Below are 25,490 nucleotides of genomic sequence, written 5' to 3'. Positions count from 1 at the left end.
TTCTATGAAATATACACACACACATACACCACAAGCAGATCATACCACTTTCTTCTGAAGAACTGACTGTAAATTGAGTATTTTTTTTAAACTTGGTTTTCAATTAATGTGAATAGCTGCATCCTCTTCCACTGGCAGTTATAGTCATGAAAGCATTTACCATTTCTTGAGTAAATCCTACCCTTTTTGCACCATCTGTCATCTGCTTATTACTATCTTCTTGCTAGAAGCTAATTCAACTGCACATGTGATTTCTCCAGGGTTCATTTCAGACAAAAATGTGTCAAGTTAACAAAGAACGGCTCTTTAAACTGATTAAGCTAAAACACTCTGACTGAAATGGGTTAGGAGACAATCATCTGAGTAGCTTCACTAGCAGAGGCAGCAATTGCTATCTTGGAGAGTGACAAGCAATGACTTTGTTTGCTCGTACAGCTGTAGCAGGAAAAGGATGTATCCGCTTCTCTGAAATATTTAAGCAGGTGAGAAGTCATTAGCAGAGAAAGAAGGATTAAGAATTTGCTAGAGAAAGATAAACACTAATTCAATCTCTAAGAATGGAGTCAGAAAGCAGAGTGGTATTACGTCATCAGGAAGCAGGAGCTACAATTGATAAAAGAGTAGATGCTAACAAATGTCAAGTCTCAAGATAATCAATACAGCTGATTCTCTAAAACATGCGACTCCCAAGTTGCAAAAGAAATATGTTATCTAATTTCTGTACATATTCTTCCTGTCCTTCTCCTTTAATGGCAAGACATGCTACTCATAAATGAAATCAAATGCCCTTATTAAAAAGATTCCAAAACAACCTAATTAAATGCCTGGTATCAGATCACAAGACAGTCAAAGTGACTAAGCATGACTGACAAAAAAAAACAAGTACATTTCTGGAACTGGGACTTCGGAAAAGCCTATATACTTCTCAAGCATAAACTGACCTCTGAAATCAGGTCAATTTAGAATCAGTTTTACTGAAAGTAGAAAAAGAGTAAAGGATTACATTTTAGTTGTATTAATACGGGTAGCTTTACATGGAAAATAAAATCTTTAAATGCTGTGTTTGAACTGCAATCAATTTTAACTCTGTTGTGTTAAAATAAGTGAATCCCTGAAGCAAGAAGGGAAGAAAAAGGGAACAGAGCTTGAAGGTTTTCCCTAAGGCACTACACCTTCCAGGGCTCCTTTTGGGACAATACTAATTATGCATTAGCTTTCACTCAAAGCTTGCCTAAAGGCACAGTCTAGCCATAAATAATTATTCATATCATTGACTCCAACAAAGACTCATTCTTTTCTAAAGCAAGAATGTTAAACTCTGAATCAGGTCAGAATCTGATAAACATTAAATAAGCTGAAAAGTCTTTCTTTGTAGATTATGTAAAGCCTTTAGAGGAAATACTCATATGAACTTGCTCTAACGTTTATGCTAAACCAGCTACATTTCCCTATAATTAGGAGGACAATTTATCATGGGATCTTCTACAATCTTAGTGAAAAGTATTAAGTCATTCCTGCACTCAAGTAACAAGGATTTATGACATGACAAGCTGTTATAATAATGAGGTTTTCGCTAATGAAGAGAAAGTACAGTCTAGCAGAATGAACATTTCAGCAGTTTTTCACCCACAAGAGAAGTCTTTGGCAAAATGATGTCTTGGTTTATGAAGTTTGTGGTATGACATTTCACATTTGCAATTAAAAAACATATGGAATATATAGTCTGAAAGTAGCCTAGAGAAGTTTATAAAAGGGCACTCTGGCACAAGAAAACAAATTCTGATTAGGTAACTGTGGGTTTGGGTTTTTTTAATGATTTACAGCTTCACAGATTTATTTTTTTTTATAATCTCATTCACATGCTTGCAAACTAAACACAATTATCAAATAAATGTGAAATTTAAAATTAAGTGCATAACTAGCTGAGATACAGCAGGTCCGCATAGAAACTAACAATGCTTTTAGAAGTTCCAGTCTTACGGAGTTTTGATCCCATCACAGAGGTTTCTGCACAACATGATTTATTATCTTGAATGTTGCAGATACAGTCTTTTCAACTCATGTATTCTGAATAAAACACTGAAAGTTATTTATCCTAACCCATTACATTGTCCATACTTTCACTGCTGTAATACTGAAGCCCTAGTCCCTATTTTAAATGTGACAATATTATTCTTTATTGCACTTGCAGAAATGCATCTTCATATAAGCAGCAAAATCAACTACTGACTTTAGAATAGGCACAGATAACATCCATTAACATTATGAGACAATATGTTTGTTTCCACATAAAATATCAATACTATTGTGGTAGATGGAGTGAGATGAAGACTATTTTATCATATCTATTTGCTGTAATAAGAAAATATCAGGGGAAAAGTAGGCCTTAGCAGCTGAGGAAAAATTAACTAGGAAAAGATAGAAAAAGACAAAGTTAGTACATTAAAAGCCTGCCTCCTCAGCCTTCACTAAATTTAGCATCTTCTCTTTTCTGAAATGGACTCTATTTTAAGTGCACATGAGTGTGCGCTTCTAGATCCTAAAAGTTCTAAAAGGGTCAACAGGTAGAAGAGGCAAATAAGCTATTTAATTTTTGGCCCTTGCTTTACTGTCAATACAACTAAACATGATGTGAGCTTTGCTGTAAGACCTGTTAGGGTGACTGTCATATTTATTGTAAAAACAGTGTTAGAATGACAAACCATAAGTATGCATACAGGTACTACTTATAAACATACTCCAAATGGAAACCTGCAAATGATAGAAGGGAAATCAGGGGTTTAACAGAGAACTATAATCTCAAGTCTACCTGCGATTTAAAATAAATAGCAGAGTTCTACAAGAAGAAACTGCACAACTTGTGCTGCTAACTCATTATTTCTGGTAATCCAAATAAATGGAGTACCTATGGATAAATAGGCATTACTTTACGGAGACTGAATTTTGAAGAAGCTGTTTTAAAATCAGAACATGGTCCCAAATATCCATTGCAAGCTACACATGTTGCTCATACAAGTTACCCTTCAAGTTCCATCATTAAAGTCCCTTTCTAAAGTTGCCATACATGACTGGAAGAGAATGTGTAGAAAGCAGACAGCAAATCTCACCAACAGGAGCTTAATTAACAGTTCAGATGATAAAAAAATAAGCAATGTTTATGTGAAACCTCCAATTAGACCTTTCTTACTCCCTAATGTGGTGTGCAAAGAAAGAAATGCTTGTTCTTAGGCTGAGAGAGCTGGGTCTCATTAGCTTGGAGAAGAGGAGACTGAGGGGTGACCTCATCAGTGTTTACAAATATGTAAAGGGTGAGTGTCAGGATGATGGAGCTAGGTTTTTTTCAGTGATATCCAGTGACAGGACAAGGGGTAATGGGTGTAAACTGGAGCATAAGAGGTTCCATGTGAACATCAGGAAAAACTTCTTTACTGTGAGAGTGACAGAGCACTGGAACAGGTTGCCCAGGGGGGTTATGGAGTCTCCTACGTTGAAGATATTTAAGGCCCGGCGGGAAAAGTTCCTGTGTGATGTATTCTAGGTTACCCTGCTCTTGCAGGCGGGTTGGACTAGATGATCTTTTGAGGTCCCTTCCAAAGCTTGGGATTCCGTGATTCTGTGATTCCTCTTGATTATGTTCCTTTATTGCCTAGTTGCCTCAGACCACACTAGCTTCAATCCTGTTCCCTTGGGAATTTATTCTGGAAACAGTGTGATGGGCATGGGCCAAAAGCTGCGTCAAGTTTACTTTTGAAAATCCAGGACAACTTAATCCAAGTCTACATGTGGCACACTTGACTAAATAACCTGTCTACATCTAACATCATACAACACAGTTGTATTGCCTAGGGGCAGGAATTGAACAGGAAACCAATAACCTACCAGAAATTCTAGCAGAATAAGAAAGGTAACCATTTGAACTTTGGAATAAATGCTCATATTGGAATATTTTCACATTTTATATTATGTTCAAAGACATCAGAAAGGGTCAGAGAGCAACAAAAGTCAAAAATCCATGCATGAATACATAAGCTACACATTCAAATGAGCTGGAAATCTGCAAAATATTAATTTCATAAAAAATGAAGAATTATCAGTAAAGAAATAGATTAATAAAAATAACAAACATAATGACACTTTATTTTTTCAAAGCATCCTGAACAGCTATGCAGCTGACAAAAATACAGGTGTGAGGTTTAAATTTGCTCAGAAAAAGTAAACTGCATATTGTTAAATCTTGTAGATTCTCAAATGCATGTTAATCCACAGTTAAGGAAGCTATGTTTGGTTTCTCCAGTTTATAGCTAATGTAACAACTCACAGAATCATAGTATCATAGAATAGTTTGGACTTGAAAGGACCTTCAAAGCTTGTCTAGTCCAAATGCCCTGCAACGAGAAGGGACATTTTTTACCAGATCAGGTTGTCCAATGTGTCTAATGTGGCTCCAAGTCCAGGCTCCAGATTTCATATCCCTAATTGTTTTATTGCTTTGGGTTTTTTGGCTACATATAGATGACTCCGTGAATATGGTTTAATTCCTAACTAAACTCAAAGTGAGATTTCTGCTCTCTTTCCATATACTCCATGTTAAATTACTAGGAATAGCCAGAAATCAAAGTAATTACAGAAGGAAATACTTGTTATGCAGTAGTAGAAAAACAAGAGAACTACGGAGCAGAGGACTAAGCCCTAGTTTTCTATATATACTTAGACACAGTAAAAACTTTAACTTTCAAAACCTCTCTTAAGCCTCTAAAAAAAGAAAAAAACCCTGAGCCTCGGCAAGCACTAGAGAAAGGAAGCCTCTCCGGGAAGCAATTTATGACACCAGTGATTGGCAGGTTTTATGAGTCCTAAGTATTTTAATTCTAAAACATGTGCCTACAAATTCTCTTGTACACCCAGTTTCTACTGTCCACCTTATTACTGGAGACCCAACACTCCTAATTACATCACGAAGTGGTAAAGCAATGACAAGATGGAAAACAGACAAAAAAAAAAAAAAAAAAAAAGGAAAAAAAGGTAATACTAAAATTCAGATTAGCTTTCAGAAGAGTAATATATTTGTAAAATATAGGTTACATTAAAAAATAGGTAATCCAGGCAACACACATAATTTTCAAATGCAGAGAAAAATAAAAGGGCTTTAATGAGTCCCTAAGAGATCATCTGCAATGTATGAAGTAGCACTGTAGAGATCCCTGAGCTAGCACCAAACAGGCTTATTGGTGACTAGAAGCAGAAAAACTATATTGCATTCTGCCTACTCAAGCTAATTAGTTCTGATAATTGGCAAGAACACTTAGCTTATGTGAAGCAACTCATTATGTTCCCCACGCAGCGCTGCACACTGCAGATATATAGGTTTATTTGGGATAAGCTTAGGGTAAGCATAAGAATATTTGAGAGTATTGTATTTTAAAATGACAACATTTTCTCAAGGTTTTTCCTCTTGTAGTTGAACTTCATCTGTATTATAGTTACTCTCTGAAACACCTTGTATTCCTAAGGGCTGCTTTTTATATAAATATATATAACTTCAAGTCATGATTAAATTAGCCTCTTTAAACAAAATGAAGAACCTAAAATTATCCAATCAATGAACAGATCTTTTTCTTTTTAATGGCATCAGGTTTGAATATTTACCAGGAATTTGGTACTATCAAACAGTACAGGAAAGAAAAAATGCAGGAGAAAAAAAAAATCCTTTTTCTTAAAGCACTGCAAACATACAACTTTTGTTTCAATTTAACGAAACAACACAGTGGTACAATAATGGCTTTCCTTGATACAACTGAGGTAAATGTAGTAGTTTAAATTAATACCTGCAACACAGAGTTGAAATTAATTAGAAATTACTCTCCATTAATTAATGGTAGTTAATTACTACCATTTACAAGAAAATAAGCTATCATTTATAATTTATTTAAAGAAATATTTTTGTAATTATTATGAACATGAAAAAAACAAATTAAAGCAGATTAGTTCCTTTCTCTCCCTTGTAAACGTAAGCATTTTTACAAAAATTTAGTCATAGACAAATGTAGTTCAGAAGTCTAAACTTGCACTACGATTTAAACTTCCAAGTAAAAATTGATAAACTCTATTTTTGATAGCCTTTTACTTGAATTGTTTTCAAAAGTTAAAAAAAAATTTTAAAATATATATATTTCTGAAAATTCAGCTAAAATAGTTCAACATGACTGAAAATGCACTGCTGAAAATACAAGCTAATGAATTTGAATTCACCTCATCTGTTTGGTTCTGTTCTTCAGAGAAAACATACCATTTATTTATCTGTATTATTTTCAGACATCTTCAGACCACTGAAGTCCCAAATATCATGTCCTTTCGATAATTCTCCGTGGTGATTCTACTGTCAAGAACTCTGAGGTAATTCATCTCAGATATTCTGATATATATTCTTAATTAACAACAAAAAATCAAATTCTACACCCAGTCAGAGAGATACAATTAAGTAACAGGGAAGGGTCCCACATAAGAATGAAGGACACACCTTCAGCATACCTGTTATAAACCCATAGTGTTTAGGATAGCTTCATCCAGCTTTGACTAGCATTTACTTCTGCAGAAATACCTGCAGCATCCAAGTCAAGCAATTGTACAAAGTTACCATTCTGACAAGCTTTGAAGGAAACTGGTATCCTCACAGTGCTGGGGTTTTTTCTTGTAATACTGGGCACTTGCTACAAAGGGAACTATTTCTGAAAATGCAGTATAGCTAAAATGAATTATCCCAAGCATTCTGACCTACAGAATTATTGCTGTGTTCAGATTGGTCAAGAACAACATAGTGATAAGAAAACACTGGTTATGTCATACCTCTTATTAAAATAGGTAATGGTAAACAAACTTTAAGTCCAAAATTTAACAATATTTATCCCCAAAAATATTTATTTCCCATAAAGTAATGAAATACCTTCTTAATCTAATTACAACATTAGTTTTTTTTCTATGCAAAATATTTTGCTCAGTTGCTTTAATTAAGGTTCTAGAAGAGAAAGCAAAGTCCTTTTGATGCTATTCTATACCTAATGTTGTTATTCATATGGTACCGCTGTTCTTACTTCACAGTCAAACAGTAAATTCAGCCCCTGGGAGTTTTGCTGCTCTCTTTTAGTTATTAGTGTTAAACAATACTATTCCGTATTCCACGCATATTGACAATTTCCTGGTATTTTTTTATACTAGAGTACATATGTTATTCTTTACAAATAACAACTCTTTTTTCAAGCTTATTAATTACACAAACTGGTTTGAAGCCTCCCATGACAACCAGGATGGAAGGTTTTAATTTCTGTGACTGCCATACGCATAGCTCATCTAGAATTTTCCTGGAAAAGGCTGTAAGATTTATTTTGCAATTACATTTTTCATTTGGTTTCATAGGCCAATAAGCCTCCTCAAATTAAGTCTCCTTTGCTACAAATAATTACACCGTTAATTAATTTTAGTCAATGTCAATGCCTTAGGTAGCTAAAAGATTCGCAAAAAAAAAATACATAGCAGAGATCCAAGCTATGTTGCTTCTCAGGAAAACAAGGATTGATTCAGGAATTCTACCTTTTCTACTGCAACAACTGGCAGCGCAAGCAGCATGACCATATTAACCAGTCCAGCCCAGCTGGTGTGCAGAAGCATGACTACCCAAAATGATATTTCTTACTGCCTTGAATTGCCATGCAGGCATGGAAAGATCTCGAAATATTGTAAAAGGCAGGGAGTCAGACAGACTGAATAGGAGACCAAATGCTTAATAAACAGGTATTAAATTTTTTTGCGTCCAAATGATTATTATTTATTATTACCATGGAAGAGCTCTCGTAACACTAGATATCAGAGAGGGCACAGAGAAGGCACAGCCCTCTGTTTTTAAGAATCTCATCTGCTAATATATACAAATTAAGATAGGGTGATTCCACAGTACCAAATTAAAAGCTAGTTCAAAGATCTATTATGAAAACTTTTTTGTGATTTTCTTTTGTGTTTATGTTTTTCCTATACACACTGATAGTAGAGTTTTGTTCAAACAGTTCACACTGGTGGCCCACATAAAAGCTGTTGGAAGAAAAGAAACAATACTATCCACACAATGGAAGGGTAAAAATGCATTAAATATTTGTTTTAGGTTGGAGTAAAGCATAAAACTTGCACAATGAAAATTTCAAGGGACAAAAGTCTTACTTATTTAGTATTTTAATTTAAAAAAAAAGAAAAAAAAGTCAACCAGATTTAATGAGAAATCCAGTGAGAACTAAATGCAGTGAAGTTTACTTGCATTCTAGCAAAAGCGTCAAGAGATTCAATCTTAGAAGTGGCAAGATAGAAAAAAAACTTTAAGAAGAGGACTTGAAGAAGAATTTGACAGTTCAAGGGAGGTTTAAAAGAAATTGATTTTAGCTGCTTTTGTAACCAATATGCTTTATACTGAAGTATTTATTTCTTATAAAAGTTCAAACTTTCTTCTTGAGGTAGTTTCATTTCCCACACCTAGAGGTAACAACAGGTAAGTATAACAGAAGAAGGAATTAGGAACTAGATATCCTCCCTCAACAGCACTTGAACAACATTTTCTATGATGCTGTCTAGATCAACAAACATTCAACAACCTCAATGCCCTCAAAATGAAAATGGCTAAGAAAAGCCACTCTGAAATACCCATTGTGTAGTAGTTGAAGTACTTTCCTCTTAAGAGGAACTTCTGGGTTCATGTCCCCTTAGCAGAGGAAACAAATGCGTTGCCTGCTATACTTTAGATAAATGCCTTAAATATTGACAGTGAATGAAAGAGACTCCACTTCTGTTCTTCATTTAACTGAATCTACCCCAGTAAAAAGTCAGAGAATATTTACTTTTAAACCTCATATTAGCCTCAAAGCTGTAATATCATTCATATTATATATGCATGCAGCATAACAAAGGGACTTTGCCTCTTGGTGGCAAAGCTGTAAATAAAATACAAATACAAAATTATCCCATTTTAGACTACCATTATTTAATTCCTAAAAAAGTTTTGCTTAGGCGAACCCACACCACTGACAAAATACCTCTGGAATATGCATATGTATCAATGATAACAAAATGAAATTACCATTTCTAGGATTCGTAAGACTTAGGATTTATCCAATCTACTTCAAAATAATATGGTCTTAGTACAGAATAAAACTTCACTCTGTACAACATTGCTTTTTCTTCTGTTCTGACATTAACTTCAATTAATTCCCCACATGTTGCTTTAACCCTGTCAGTAAAAGAAATACATTGCACGCATTTCCAAGAACCAAAGCTGAGCGGACACAGCAACAACAACAATAACATATGGTCGCCAGTAGAGTTCTCCTCTGACATTTCTTTCTGAGCCTGCTGAATGTCACCTGTGCAGTCCTACACACGCTTCCCACAGCTTGACTGAAAACACACTGGTAGGAATAGATTGTCTAGCCAGGCTAGCAATGGGAAGGTGATGATAGCCATCTAACAAGCATTTTCCGAATCACTGGAAACAAAGATAAGAAAAATATGGGTTAAAAGTTAAAAAAAGTAACTAAAAAATAGTAGTAAGTCTTTACTATTACATTTTATATTATGAAACCCTGTGAGCCCAATGACTTGCACTACACTGTTGCGCACCACAGGTGGATACATTTCTGATGTAAATAATAAACTTTCATTTTCATCAGAATTTTTTCTACAATATTGAATTCTCCTTACTGATAAAAATAAAATAAATAGAATAAAATAAAATAAAAATGCTTATATTATTGAAGTAGTCTCACTTCAAAATGTCAGCTGTGGTTCTTATTATGCCTTTTCTATTACATTGAAGAGTCTTAGTACTTGCTATTTTCTCTCTGTTAAAGTACTTAAACACCATAATTAAGTTGTTTGCAATAAATTTGACTTTCTTTAGCAGTCCAGTGAAAACGCAAGCATACAGGCTGATACTGCAGCGAATGTAGTGATTGAATTGTGCAATAGGCAAGTGGGCAATTAGAAGCGATGATGAAAAAGCCTTGATAAGCCTCTTCTCTTTTTTATTTTTTTTAAACAAGAACATTCATCTGGATTGTTAGAAACAGCAAAGAAAAGGAAGAATAGGTGACTACTGATGTGCAACAGATAGGCAGGCAGCCACCGTGTGCAACAAAGAACAGATCTATTACCTTCAAATGCTCCAGTCAGAACTACTGGAAAAGAAACTAATAAACTGAGGAAAATAAGTCCACAAAATAGCAAAGATGTAACAAAAGTATTTTTAAAACTCCAGGAACTACTGATGTTTTTATAATAAAGTTAATACAATGTATCAATGAAGGAAAAAAAGAAAAGAAATGGCTAAGAGTACATCCTGAATAACATCACAGTTTGAGAGAAATGAGAACGAAAATTCAGGAGACAGAATACGCAAGACGCTTAGGATGGCAGAACATAAGTTTCTAGTTACTCTGGCAATAAATGCCCATTAATAACTGATAAATTAATGCATTCAAATGCAAATGGAAATAGATTCCCTTGAACTACTCAGAGTTCATTAATCAAACTAGTTATGATCTTCTCTGAGATGGAAATCTCTCATCAGTCCTTCAAAGGGATCAGGCTGCATCTTCAACTAAAGCATTTCATCTCAGATTACTAAAGAATAGATTAGATACAAAGAATGTGTGTATAGATGCATACAAGCACACATATGTGTACATACACATTTCGGATATGTTGGATAATAAGAGTTTGTTTATGCAAAAGTCCATTTGAAACAAATACATTTAACCTAATACAAGAAACCTGCCTGTACCTCATTTCTACTTATTGCAGTATAATTAAACTTTTAAAATATGACACAAATTCTTTACAAGTCCATGTTGTTCTATCAGACCTATCATACAGCTTGCTTCAAAACTAGAGTCAGTGCACATAAAACCCTGAGAAGACATCTTAACATAATCACAGACTTTTCTAGAAAACACAAACACTTTTGACTAAATAAAGGACTGCTTTCAGCCTATCCTAAAAGACGAAGAAAAGACTATGAAATATGCTTATTCAGACCTGTGAATAGAAGTCCCAAAAGGAGAAAATAAAGCTAAGGATTTATGTAGTAATTTATTTGTAGAGAAGACAGAAGAGGGAAATACTAAAGGAAGAATAGCTAAGAATAGTGAAGATGCTGTGCTGTTTAGGAGGGAAACAAGTAGGAAACGTTGTAATTAAATGTCTGTATCCCATCACAACCTTTTCATTCTTTTTTTTTTTTTTTTTTTTTTTTTTTGTTTGGTTTATGTACTGTTATTTCTGAAAAATGTAGGTTTTCTTTACCACCTTAGATCTACTTTGCCATGGCCTATTCTCACGAGACAGGGTGAACCATGCTCTCTGCATACTCGGCTCTTGTAGGAATTCAGGCCAGGTTTCCCAGTGACTGTAAAAATTCCTGACTTTTTTTGGCAGCCGCTGCTTCTTCTTTCTTCAGCAACTTTGTTCAGTAAATCAGCTACTCACTGAGGTCCAAACTATATAAATGTATTGTCATGGCCATTTGCTAACTATTAGCAGTTTTCCACTTTGCCGGAGCTTTGGATTGCTCCCCAAAGGTACTCATAGCTTTTTTTCATCATTAAACCCAAATATTTCACTTGGGCACACTGAATGACTTGGCTGCTATCAGGCCTTTCTTTTAAGGGTGTTCTGACAGCAAACTGACCAATATTTTACCTACTGTGTGCTGAAATTAAGAAATACAGTGCCTATATCTGACATAGAAATTTCTATACAGAGCATAGATTTTCCTCTAAAATCATAAGGGCTGTGCTCAACAGAAACTTTCAGGGTAGAATTGAGAGATCTACCAGCTTACTTGAATAATTTCCACCAAGCTACAGCACTAACATTTTATTTATAACATATTTACAGCACTAACATAACAGCACTATTACTTTATTCTCTCTTCAGAGAATAAAGGAACATTTTATTTTTCTTTGCTCATTTCTGTGGCCAGTGACTTTACCTATGAAGTGTAACTTCACAGCAAAAAATGCAGAGTTTGTCCTCAGCTCTCTTATCTGAAAGCTTATCTGTGCTATCATATAATGTAGTAAGGAGTACTGAAGTGTAATGTAAATTATCAGCATAAACAGGTAATTTTGAAGGAAATATCAATCAAATACAAGAGTAATTTTCAAAGCAATTTTCAGGGAAACAGCTTAGTGCTTTCTCACTCTTTGTTAAAAATTCACAGCAGTGTATGTATTTTCTGGGCTATAGGCAAGCCAACATTTTTTGAAAACAACACATAAGGCTCTTAAATCTATTTCGTCATAAACTTCAGGAACTATCACTGGCAATATAGAAGTGGCATCAAGACTGCATTTTGTGTTTCTAAAAAGAAATGCTAATAAATGCTGGCCTCAATATTTCCACAAAGAACATAGCAAATCACAGGTACAATCTACAGTCACTGATACGTGATTTCCAAATGACCGAATTCGTATCATTGATAAGAAAACAGAAAATTTGTTAATTCATTTGATCAGTATGTCATGTGGGGATAGGAGGAATCATTCTTGGTTTATGCTGATGAACATACAAGGATGCCAGCTCTTGCTGTTTTATTGTGTTTCAGGTGAAATTCACATTACCTTCAGTAATTACCAACTATGTATTCGTATGTCATCTTGATTACTCAAGCTGACACATTTAAATCATTACATTACAAACATCAGATAAACTGTGGCTGCGCATAGTGTGCGTACCTTAAACTCACAATAAACAGGGTAACTTAAACAGGATAGCTTAAGCATCCTTAATTAATGCTTTTTACATCTAGGTTAAAAGTCAGGGCAGTTACAACAGATTAAGAATGTTCACCTAGTCAATTCATGTAGCTGTATCTTACACTGCAATAGCCCAATTGTGTCTGAAATCTTTTCAGTCATTCTTAGTTGTGGGGAAGACAGAGCAATGTACCTATCAGTAGAGAGGGAACACATCCTGCATGAAGCTGTTTAGACTTTGAAATCAAGTCAAGGTTACAGACAAGGTTACCGATCACAGAAAGCAAGCAAGGTGTACTGGTTTCAGCTGGGATAAAGTTAATTTTCTTCCTAGTAGCTGACACAGAGCTGGTACAGGTCTTTGGTCTGAGAATAATGCTGATAACACATCAATGTTTTAGTTTTTGCTAAGTTTTTGCTAAGTAGCGCTTACCGTGACCAAGGACTTTTCAGTCTCTCATGCTCTGCCAGTAACAACAGGCAGAAGAAGCCTGGAGAGAGCAAAGACAGGACACCTGACCCAAACTAGCCAAATGGGTATTCCATACCACAGAACATCTGTTCATTATATAAACTGGGGATAGTTAATCGGAAGGGACGGATTGCTACTTGGGTTGGGCTGGGTGAGCAGTTGTATTGTGCAGCACTGCTGTTCATTGTGGTTTTCCTTTTCCCCTTTTAGTTTTATATTCTTTCCCCTTGTTATTTCCTTTATCATTAATAATAACAACAGTAGTATTATACTGTACTTTAGTTATTGAACTGTTCTTATCTCAACCTGTGTGTTTTATATTCTTTTGATTTTCCTCACCATCCCGCTTAGGGTGGAGGGAAGGCTGTGTGGTGCTGTTACCAGCTGGGTTTCAACCACAAAACTAGGGATACAAACCCAAATGCTGTATTAAGGAAATGGGAACTGCGGAAAGTGCTGGTATTTTCTACTAATAAAACCCCACCATTTCCAAGTTGTATACACAATAAGTTTGCTGCAATCAAAAAGAATACAACTTCTTCAAAGAATTAAGCTGTGAAAACAGAAGTAGTTGTTTGCTCCCTGTAAGGGTTGTTTAACAGCCACAAGAAAGTTGAAATAGTCAGGGTCTTAGGTCTATGCAGTCTTAGCTGATTGAAAAGTGTGATAAACAAGTTTGTTCATAAAGAATACATCTGATGGTCCCAAAGTGCTGGACACAGTATACAAGTACATATCCCATTAAGTCCAGGCTCAGGAGCGTGTTTATAGGTCATGTGAAGTATTTATTTCAGAATGATCTATAAAGGTTATGCCAACTAGGTCATAATCAGCTGGCAGATCTGCTAGAGCAAACACTTTCTATTGTACTCAGGAGTAATTCCTTTATCAGTTGAGAGATAATGAAGAAAATTAAAGGACTCACAGCAACATTCCAAGCCATTATGTTGCATCTGCAAATGGCATATTTTCTTCTAAAATCCATTTCTGACTCCATGCTTTTGGTAATCTTTATATGAGAAACCTATTAACTATGTAACACATTAGTAACAGCTTTTTTTTTATTCATCAGTAATTCATTTGATCCCTCCTGAGTTTAAACACATTACACTGGCAGCTTATATGCCTTACCCAGTCACAAAATTTTTCCTATCTTTCAGTATTTTAATGCCTTAGGATCCTCTTCTGGCTTAAGTCCTATTTCCTATATGTCTTTTATCTCTTGGAGAAATTCCATCTGCCATCTCATTTCTGACTCTACCCCATGAAGATTGAGAGTAAATAATTAATGTAAACTTTGATAGCGAGGCTTCACTCTTCTATCAGTAGAGTCAGATCATTAAGGAACCACTTCACTGAAAAACCGCTTTCCTGAATTCTTTACCATCATCACGGTCCAATGACTCCCAGATATATTGCCCTTTGGACCTTCCAGAGTTTTCCTTAGATATTACAATACAACGCAATGGTATGGGAAGTGCTGACAACAAATGGCTCACAGAAGGAAGTAAGACAGTCTATAAAAATCTCTGCATGCAAATAAAAGTAAGAATGTAGTCTATTAGGTGATAAGTACATAAGAAGTAACTTCAGCTTTTTATCACCCAAAGGCAATTCCCTAATCAATCAGTATAATCCTCATTTTCTGAATGGACAACTAATGCACAAAGACAGTAGACAGTCTACCTCACATCTCTCGCTGTTAGAAATGCCCTCAGACCACCTCAGTCCCAACATATCTAAACAATTCAATCCTTTCAGTAGATTAGAAAATAAATAAAAGGAACAAAACCCCAGGTAATTTTGCTTCACGTCTCTTCATGAGACAAGAAATCTTTAATAAAAAATGCACAGGAAAAGAAGGAGTTGGAAAACAAATTAGTAGGTGTTTGTGGTTCCAACTAATGCTTACAAAAGAAATAGAAGTCCCAAACAAAAAAAAAAAAGGTTACTTGTGGTAAAATAACACATTCACTAAGTACCTCATGAAGAAATATGCTTTAAAGTTGCTCCTCTTATAATACAGAAGTAACAGTTTTATCATATGGTTTTGGAAAGTAATGGTAATGACCATTTCTGTTGATGCAAAGTGGGAAAAAGATCAGAACAGGAAAAAAAAATAATACAGACAAGCAAATCCAAAAGCTATTTATTTGCATTTTGAAAGAAGTTAGTTAATAATCCCAATACTAAGCCATCCTGATATACTATATTAGATATGCAAAACAAGCATGGTAAAATAGCATGCATTTAGAATTTTGATACAATATTAAGATATATCCAGAAGCAGCACTCACAAATGGCATGAAGTATTAATTTCATAATATTTTTAAAACTTATACATGCTGGTACATTCTAAACTTACCATTACTAACTTCTCAATTTATTTCAGAATAATACAAAATTATCTTAAGTATTATGGGCCGCATTTATAAAGGTGCTAAAAGCTGAAAACAGCTGGTTAAACTAAAGTTGTTATATGATGGAGATCTTTCACTGGCTTCCTAGATGCTCAGATATTTTTATAGGCAACCGTATGCATTTAGAGAAAAGCCACCATTAATATCTGAACCCTATCTATCTCCCCTTTGAGTCTTGCACTATCCCAAGTACTTGCTGGGCATATTTATACCGTGTAGTGTGGGACAAACATTTCATAACAACCGAAATGCAAACAAGACCTATGTAGCTAAGACTGAAAAATTAAACCTACAGCAACAACTAACAAGCACAAAATTAGAGAAAATCTTAATGTACCATCATAGGGTTCATTAGGATCCTCACGTACTACCCTACAGCCAAAACACAGCTTGCCAGGAATAACTGAGTGGACCACTGAGGGAGTCCATTACAGAAATAAGACATGAAAGGAGAATCAGGCTTTTCTTTCTTCAACTGATCCTTTTACACCCACTGCATAGCTAATTTTCTGATCCACCTATTTGTAATCTGTCCCCTTTCCAAAAAATTTTTCAAAAGCCATAGCCGTTGTTTCCTCACCTTTTGTCTTGTGTGTAACTCTGGTATTTATTTTTCTTTTTTTTTTTTTTAATCATGAAGAATATCTAGATAAATCCTTTTCTAGAAATGGAAACTGCTGCTACATCTATTTTATGGCATTCACTTGTACATCGAGCAAAGGTGTTCACTTCTAAAACAAGCAAAGAAATGGTGGCAAAAGTCAGTAAAAACAAGTGGTCACAAGGAATGGTGAAACTGAATAAAAAGTATTATGGCTTGTGCACCTCAGTGGCTTATTCTGAAAATGGCTACAGTTAGGAATAAAAATTTACATATTCAGTCTATCGACTATGATTTAGTTCCGGGAATAAGACTGAAGGCATTATAGATAATTTCTTGATAATGGAAATAAAGAATAGACCCTCTATCATGATTTTAAGAAACTTTTCCCATTTTTGAAGTTAATGTTACTGCATTTATTTGCATTCAGTTCATTCTTCAATATGTTTTCATTAAAATATTCCCACCTAGAGACTGTCATACTAAGCTTCTCTCTTCTGTACAGTGTTTGTGTCATTTTCTCAGACTTAAATACACTTTGAAGTAACTGTTAGTAACGAAGCATAGCAATCATTCCATATGGGTGGTTTTACACATCACCACAGTAAATACATCTCCCGAGCACACACCCTAGACATCAGTTGCAACTCAGCCTATCCCCTGAAGGCAGCGCAAGATCTATTGTTTAGGTAGAGGGAGTCCTGAGGATAAAAGTATCTCAAATCAGCAAGACTATAAACATACCAGCCCTTTTGAACCAGGTACACTATGCCTGGAAGCAAGGCATTTTGGAGGTGAAGCCCTTCAAAATTTGTGTAATTTGGCACTTTGGATGACTTGATATACCTTAGTTATACTGTTAATTCCAACGTGATGACAGCAAAAACTGAACGCTCTGTACTGTCACGGAGGATCAAACTTCAGCATACTTAACATTTTTGGTCTCAGTGAAATAAGAGGATGCAAAACGCATTTGGCATTTTCCATGATTCAGCTGTATAATACAGAAAATTGAGAGTCAACTGCATTAATTGGGGAAAAAAAATTAAAATCTGCCTCTTGTCTAAATTGAGATTATAAATAAGAAGGAAAAAATTATTTCTTTTTACACAGGAAAGTTTCTACTAAATCAGCAAACAAATGAAATTCTCTTCTTTGGAATCAATTCTTCAATTAAATGCCTTGTAAGACTTTCATAGCAAGTACTATTATTTGCTATTCAATCACAAACTGGTGCATTCCCAGTATGCTTCTCATCTAAACCTTTATTATTTATTATAGTTTCATGTAAGTTTGTCAGTATGAGCACATGTTTTGCTTGAATACGTTCTATTCCATCCATAAATTCCTCAGACCACAAAAACAGAACCAACACTAGCAATGTTATAAATTTTCAGCTTGGGAAAGATGGATAGGATACCCTCCTATTTGTTCGAAGGGCATAAACCAGCACCTGTTTCTCATGGTTTACTTCTATATCCACCAGCATCACTGCAACGCTCTCAGTGCTGAGAGATAGAAAAAATTAGTTTGCTGGTAACTTGTGCTCCCTCTTCTGGCTGAATAAAGAATGAAGAGCAAGTGAAAGAATAACCATTGGGGCAGTACTACAAATACAAAATTATTATTTGAAATTTTCTAGCCACACTTAAAAATACCACATAAAAGATAATTTGATTCTTATTTATTTCTAAGAGACTGAAATCTATATATTTAGATTGGGTTTTATTTGCCCTTCTGCATATTTAATAAATAGGACAATGTATCCATGATTTCCAGCTATGATGGCTTGTAAACATTACCAGTGATTAATTGAATAGATGTTTGAGTCAGCACAAAGTAATTTCTCTCCATTAGAATAAATATGTCACACCCTGTCAATTAAAAATCCATTTAACACCAACTCAACAATAATAAGCATTTTGGAGCAAGGCACCAAAAGTGTATTTCTGACTAAAATTCTCTGTATATAGTATAGGAATTTGGCTTAGTATTGCAATTAAATTTATTTTTCAGTGTAAGTTTGTCTACAACAAGAACTGTAAAAGAAAAATTTTCCTTTTATTATAACATTTCTGTAATGGATTTTTAACATATCGGCACCAGATGGCTGTAAGCATTAGTTCATTTTCACGGATTTATAATAATTATTTCCTATTGTTTGCCTCTTCGGGTACCAGGAGCAACATCCAGATAAAAAAGCCTTAAACCTAAATGTTCTTACTTAAGAATGTAAATTCATCCATATTTCTTCAGATAATGATAATATCACAACCACAAATGAAATATGCTAGCTTTAAAATACTTCTTTTTTCTATTTGGATAACAACTTTTTTTTCTATTTGGATAACAACTAATACTATCACAAAATGAGAGCATGCATAATTGATTATATGCCATTCTGAGAATTTTATCTGGAGTTATAAGCAAGAAGCACTGATGCAAAGTCTTGAATGCTGGAGCTATTCTTTCAGTTTTAAAAGGATGACAAAAGTACTGTGCAAAAAGCTATTATGTTCAAGAGAAATTTTTGTCTTCATTTCAGTTGTCAACAATTTTGTCAGGAAATCTGAGGAGCAATTGACAAGCATTTGCTTTATTTCCAGTCTGTGTTAATTTATCTTGAAAATATCTAAACATTCCTAGAACAAAATTGAAAATTTGCCTGATTCACACACTACCTATGACTATCATACTGATGTGGGGACAGTTTCTTTAAGTATTTCCACAGATGCAGGCCGATTCATGAGCCTTGTGAGTTAGCTATTTAGCAAGAGTCTATTTCATCTGAAGCTGCAACTAATATACTAAGTAAGAGAAACTGAACCAAATTTAAATGATCTTAAGGTCCCTTCCAACCCTAACTATTCTATGATTCTATGATTCTATGCATGTGAAAAAAACACCTGAAAATCAATGAGATCACAAAGCCTTATTAGGAAATTAAAAATGCAAAATGTATATCTATGACACTGCTATAATCCGAGTATATTCCACACTATTCATAACCCAGACTTCTGCTGAGGACAACTGCACTGCCCTAGGACAGAGGCACTGCCCCAGTGTTAGTAGGTGTCATGTTAATTTGTGTTCTGTCAGAAAGCAAGACACAGTGAAAAGCAGCACTGCACAAAGACATGTTTTGCAGGAGTGCAGAGGAAAACTACATTTAAAAAAACAAAACAAAGCCAACAACAACAACAAAAAAAAAAACACCAAAAAAAAAAAAAAAAAAAAAAAAAAAAAAAAAAAAAAAAAAACAACCAAAACAAGAGGGAGAGAATGGGCAGAATGAAGTAAAATTGCCTATGATCTGTCTCATGACTCACACGATTAAAGGCTGTGTCTTGTGCATCACTGGGCCAAATGGCGCAGCCTCTACAGCTCCAAAGACATTGTTCTTTGACTAAGAGGATGATAACATCAAGTTGTCTTTGCAGAAGAAACATTAATTCATCGTGTTTTATAGACCATTCCCCCCATTCTAGCAGGTTTTTCAATATAAGGCAGTGATGAAACTCTAGGAAACAGTGCCAAAAATACTGTTCAGATTAGATAATGTCATATTGAATGCTGAATCTTCCTGCTAGGCTTCACTTCATATCAATTCTCGAAAAGGCTGTTTGGGTGCAATGCTGTGAAGTGCCTGGGGAATGGGCAAGTCCTGGAGGAAAGGACAGCATTTTGAAATTAGCAACTAAATCTGAATTTATCTCTAAGGATTTAAGAACTTTATTTCATCTAGATTAGAGTCCTGCTCTTTGGTGTCAGAAGGTATTTGCGACTGTTAAAAGCAAGAATGTAAAATAAGGGCCTGGATTAGCCACAGCTTTATCCTGGTAGGCAGAGGATAGGCAGACATATGCCGCCTTCCTTCTCACAGATGCTGCAGTATTTTTGGATTAGGAGTAGGGCATATATTGGACCCTAACAGTGAAAGAATTCATTTGAGGCACTCTGACACAATGAGGAATTTATCTTTCACAATGGAGAGCGATTTCCTCTCCAACATTAAAAAGTTTATGTTTATGTACAACTGGAATTATATGAAATAATTCCTTCTCCACTATCATTTTGTATTGTGATGTTATCTACTATTAATCCTTCTCACTTTCCAAAGTGATTCAAGCATTTTACAGAAGGATATGTCTTACTGTGTATAATTTTTGCACAGTATAAACTGAAATGCATTTAAATAGCAAGATAATTTTAAAAATTAAACTGCAATTTTTCCAAAGAAGACGAAGAATTCAGTGAAAGGGTGGAGGCTAAAAATAAACCAGTCACTGACAAAAAACTGTGACAGTCTCAAAACTGAGAACAAACTCTTGTTACATTCTGTTTTGTCTCAGAACAAACACTATCTGTAATATGAAACTGTACAAATGTTATCATCTAATAAAAAAAAACCCTAAATATGTTTAAGAAAGATTTAACTGTTAAAAAACCTATATTTAATTTGCTTTTAAAAATATAGATCATATAGTAATATATATAACAAAATATACTATTAAAAATGAAACAGTAAAATAGACTTGAGAAAACAGAATTAAACTCTACATTCTTACACCAATTACACAATTCATAACTGACTTCAAAAACACATAATAATGATTTTGAGAAAGAATCAAAGCTATAAACATGTAAACAAGAGATACTGGATTCAATTTCTTAAAACTATATACATAAATCCTGGATTTGATTCTCAAGTATCTACTTAAGTTGACAAAAGTAGTGAAGAAATAATAGAACAACTGCAATTTTGAAATTACCTGAAAAATGTCAATACGCATCTGCTGAAACTTGACACCACATACAGTTCAGAAGAATCTTGTGCAGAAATTCAGGTTTATTTGGAAAATAAAAGTTACTATTGCTATTATCACGTACTAATAATTCAACAAAAATAATATTGTACAATATTGCATCTGTCTTGTACACTATGTTACTATTTTATCTATAGACTCTTATTTTATGTATTAGTAAAGAAACCATTGAAGAATTATTTATTCCATGTGATCAAGTAATCGTAACATTTTTATTCCATGCAGTCAAGTAATTGTAATGATAGGACTCATCTTTCTCTTATCACCTCCTTTTTCCCACCAAAAAAAAAAAATAAATTATCAGTTAGGTTTTATCATTATAATTTTGCTAAAAATACTTTTTCCAAATTAAACAGACACTGAAATTCAAGAGCAATGACAAGGAGGAGGCTGCAAACACTCACTTATGTACTAAGCAGACATCTGACTAATATGAAAAAGTGAACCAGTATGCAAGCTGTAGAAATCAGCTAAGGCATATCTTGTTTATGAGTTTTGTTCAAGTTTTTCATTTCTCTTTTTCTTAGTCAAATAGATAGTCTAAAAAAAATGAAGGCACCTTTCCTTCCCATGATTGCTCAGAGAAGGAACACAGCTGATCTCTTTGCTCTTGACCAAGTCTTTTTTCTTCCTATTTGCTCACCATTAAACATACCATTAATCCCGGACAATATTCTCACTTTCCCTAATCTGATGAAAAAATTATGACCCACCCAGTCAGCTTCAATAAATATCATGGTCTATCACCTTTTTTGTCACTTCAGCTGTAGTTGTTGTAATATAAATGAGACAGGAGTTCACAGAGTAGTTTTAGTGAACAAACCTCTGAAGATGCTAAATACTTCATTAGTTAATACTTAACATTTATATGGTGGTTGAGCAGCAGCGCACTTGTGTAAAAAGTACCTTCTATCCACATACCAAAATAAGTTTATGCACTTACTATTGATCATGCTAAGACAACAAAAAGACATCTTTTTATTATATCTTCCTTTTTGATCAGAGCAGAGCGGGTTTTAAACAAATTAAAGATTTATTGAAATTAAGTTTTGTTTGCTGGGTTTCTTTTAATTTTTATCTTTGCTTGTTATTATTAAAATTTTGAAGTTTACTGTGAAAGAAATGCAAATTAAGGGTCTTTTCTGGTTTTTGTTGCCTTTTTTTTTTTTCCCAGTTATGACAGGAGTTAGCAATCTCCTTCAGCATCCACAGATTCAAATTATAAAGGCCAGGGATTAAACACAGCCGATTAACAGTCTGTGTCCTCTTCAATCTAGCATTTCCACTGTAGATAAACCCATATTCAGACTGAAGATATAATAAACAGACTGTCCTCAATATCATTTCCCTAGATGACCTCCTCAAAACTGACATTCAAGTATTCTTGTAGAAAATTACAGACAAGACAATACAAACCCACACAAATGATTCTGAAGATCAAGCCAATTGTTTAGAAAGTAATTTTGATAAAATGATAATTTCACTATAAATATTTTATTTGCTCCGGTTCTGAGTGATTGCTTATGATGACAGCTTTGGCACATAAAATTTGTGAAATTTTATCTTTGTTGCTTGTACTGTATTTCTTTAAAATAATTGCATTTTTATACTTATTATGAAAAAATAAAACAAACCTCAATGGATTATAGTGGCTCAACTCTTTCATTTCCAAAGGTAAAGGCAAAAATAACCCATTGTAATTCTTCAGCTACCCTAGATTCTCTGAAATACAAATGTTACCCTAAGGAAAGTGTCAGCAAAAACCACTTGTCCCATGAACAACAGCAAAAGAATAAAAATCCACATAGCCAGAATTGCAGAAATATTCTGTTATGTGTTTTGATTTCTATCATGAAAAATATTTTCACCAAAAATTAAAAACAAAAAAAGGCCCTAAAAACAAAGACGCTTTTTGCTTTGTGAGAATATTTTAACATGGAAAATTCTGACAGGATTCTGCTCCTATTTGATTGAAATTCACGGTCAAAAGAAAGGCTATGATTAATACAGACATAAGCTGTGTAACAAGGCACTTTTAATTTCTTTGCCTAGACGCTCCAACTATTTTAAGGAATTATGGAATTTTATGTCATTTACTCCAATAGAAGTACCAACATTTCAAACTATTTTATTATAAATAACTCATCTGATCTACCCAGTTAAAGGGACGGTATTCTACTCTTTTATTTCCATTAATTTACACCAGCAGAATGCTAGTGAAGTAATTCTGCAATCAGATGAAGGATGTGTGCATTTATTCTTCAACTGTTCATTCAAAGTACATGATCAAAATTTGGTTCCCTTTGACCAAACCACATAAGCAATAAGAAACAGGTCATGTTATACAGTGAAAAAAAAAAAAAAAAAAAAAAAAAAGGAAAAGAAAAAGAAAAAAAAAAAAAAAAAAACAAAACCAAACAAAAACCAGCAGCAAAACAAACCAAAAAACCCCCACCAAACCTGAGCTATATTCTGATTAGATATTTTCCAGAATTGGTTTGAAGTAAGCACTGCACGTACCCACACTTAATTCATTAATGTTTTTCACTGAAGTTTTAAAAAAGAAGTAGAAAATAATTCAGATTATGTTTCATAGTCAGAACATTAATTAGGTTTGGATGATTCCATCCACCTTTTCTCTCAGACACAAAACAGTTTCAAAGCTCTTTTAAATGCATCTGTACTTGAGAAAGAACTGAAAATGTAAATTTTACTCAAAGTCATTCACTTTGAGATTTTGCTTCAAAAACTAATTTCACGGTCTGTCTCCATAACAACATAGCTTATTTTTGCCAACTAAAACTCATATAATGAATCATAATGCGTTTAATCAGATTGTATGGACTACAATTAAAGGCTATTCACATTTAGCATCATTTGGAGACACACTAACTTAGGAGATGTAATTTGTAGGTCAGTTCTTAATGATCTTTACAAGCAGAAGGTTGCATATTTTCCTCACCAAAAAAGCCAAGTTATAGTTAACTAGTAATAGGATATACAGCATACAATTAAAACATCATGTACTCTATTTATTCATTTTTAAGTTTCCCATTTCCCCATTGGAACCTGTTAACAATGCTTGTTATATTGTACAGAAGCAATCTCGCCTTCATCACTGACACCAAACCTTGTTTCTCATTATTCAGCTATATACTTTTTTATGTATAGGTTTATATTTTAAAGAGGATAAATGAAAGAAGATAGATTCAATTTAGATGCTATTCAGTGTAAAAACAAAATCTAAAGCCAGAAGGAACACACACACATTTTGTGGAATTAAGCAGACAAAAACATCTACAAAAGATAAATTTATCAGTCCTTTCTATTTTTGATCAAAGAGCAAATGCTATTGGCTATTACAGGCAAGATAAGGATTTTTATAGATCATTAGTCATTCAGCACATGGCATTTTATTATTATATATTCAATATCAAATATTCTTTTCCTAGATATTTGTATATATTTTGCCATATCTAATTTCCTGTCTTCCTTAATTAACGGATGAAAAGTCTTTTTACTAGATTGGAGGAATATATGAGTTTATTAACACTGGGCCTTGAAATAAGACTGAGTTAGCAAAGATTAGACACCTGCACAGCAAGAACAAATAAAATCTTAACTTGAAATGCTTTCTTAGGGCAAGCTTACCCTAGTGACTAATTAAAAGCTGCAGTACAAAATCAAGGACATAAACAAATTTGGGAAAGAATTATCTATGTTACTACCCAAGGAGTGAGATACAGTGCAATGAGACTGGAAGAAGGAAAGAACTGAGTAGAATGATCTGCTCCTTCGACTACATGCATGTGCACACACACATGCTCAACAGAGCCTGAATACACACCTTTGCTTTCAGAGCACTTTTCATTTAAGCAGCTTAGTAATATTTATGTTTGCAGAACCCCCAGTACTCCCAAACCTTACTCCTTTAATTTTAACTTTCAAGTTTTTGCTTCAGCTGATGAGAACAGGAAAAGAAGGTGGTATGTTTATTGCTGGCAAACAGCTTGGAAATTCTGAGTAAAGAAGCCAATCAAGGCAGAAGGATTACAATAATCAAAGTACAAAATTTGCATATTTAGAGCATGGTTACTGAGAAATAACAATGCCTTGGTTATGCAAATCAAATCCTCAGCTAAAGTGAAGGGATTTGCATATCTGGGAGAAATCTGTCATGTTATGCATTGGTAACTACGTTCTAAGTGGCTGAAAGAACTGGCTTTTAGCAGAATATCAAATATAACTGTCAGTAGAATTTCTTGTTTCCCTGTGATATCAAATAAACTTATCTCATTTGGGACCTGATGAAAACAGGTCTTCTTGTCTGTAAGAAGCAACACCATTCAGAACAACAAAAGACATATTCAGTATGCCATAAAG

At 34.2% G+C, this 25,490-nt stretch overlaps 1 protein-coding gene across 2 annotated transcripts in view; it reads right to left on the bottom strand.

Annotated features, from left to right (window-relative positions):
* The window catches only part of NLGN4X (neuroligin 4 X-linked), a gene marked incomplete at both ends in the record, with an annotated part of 118,031 nt that overhangs the window by 91,323 nt on the left and 1,218 nt on the right, over positions 1–25,490 (bottom strand). The window lies entirely within an intron of this gene.

This window comes from Psittacula echo (assembly GCF_963264785.1).
Source record: "Psittacula echo genome assembly, chromosome: 3".
NCBI classification, from domain to species: domain Eukaryota; kingdom Metazoa; phylum Chordata; class Aves; order Psittaciformes; family Psittacidae; genus Psittacula; species Psittacula echo.
The sequence above is the reverse complement of the archived record's forward strand: the minus strand, read 5'-3'. Positions and strand labels throughout refer to the sequence as shown.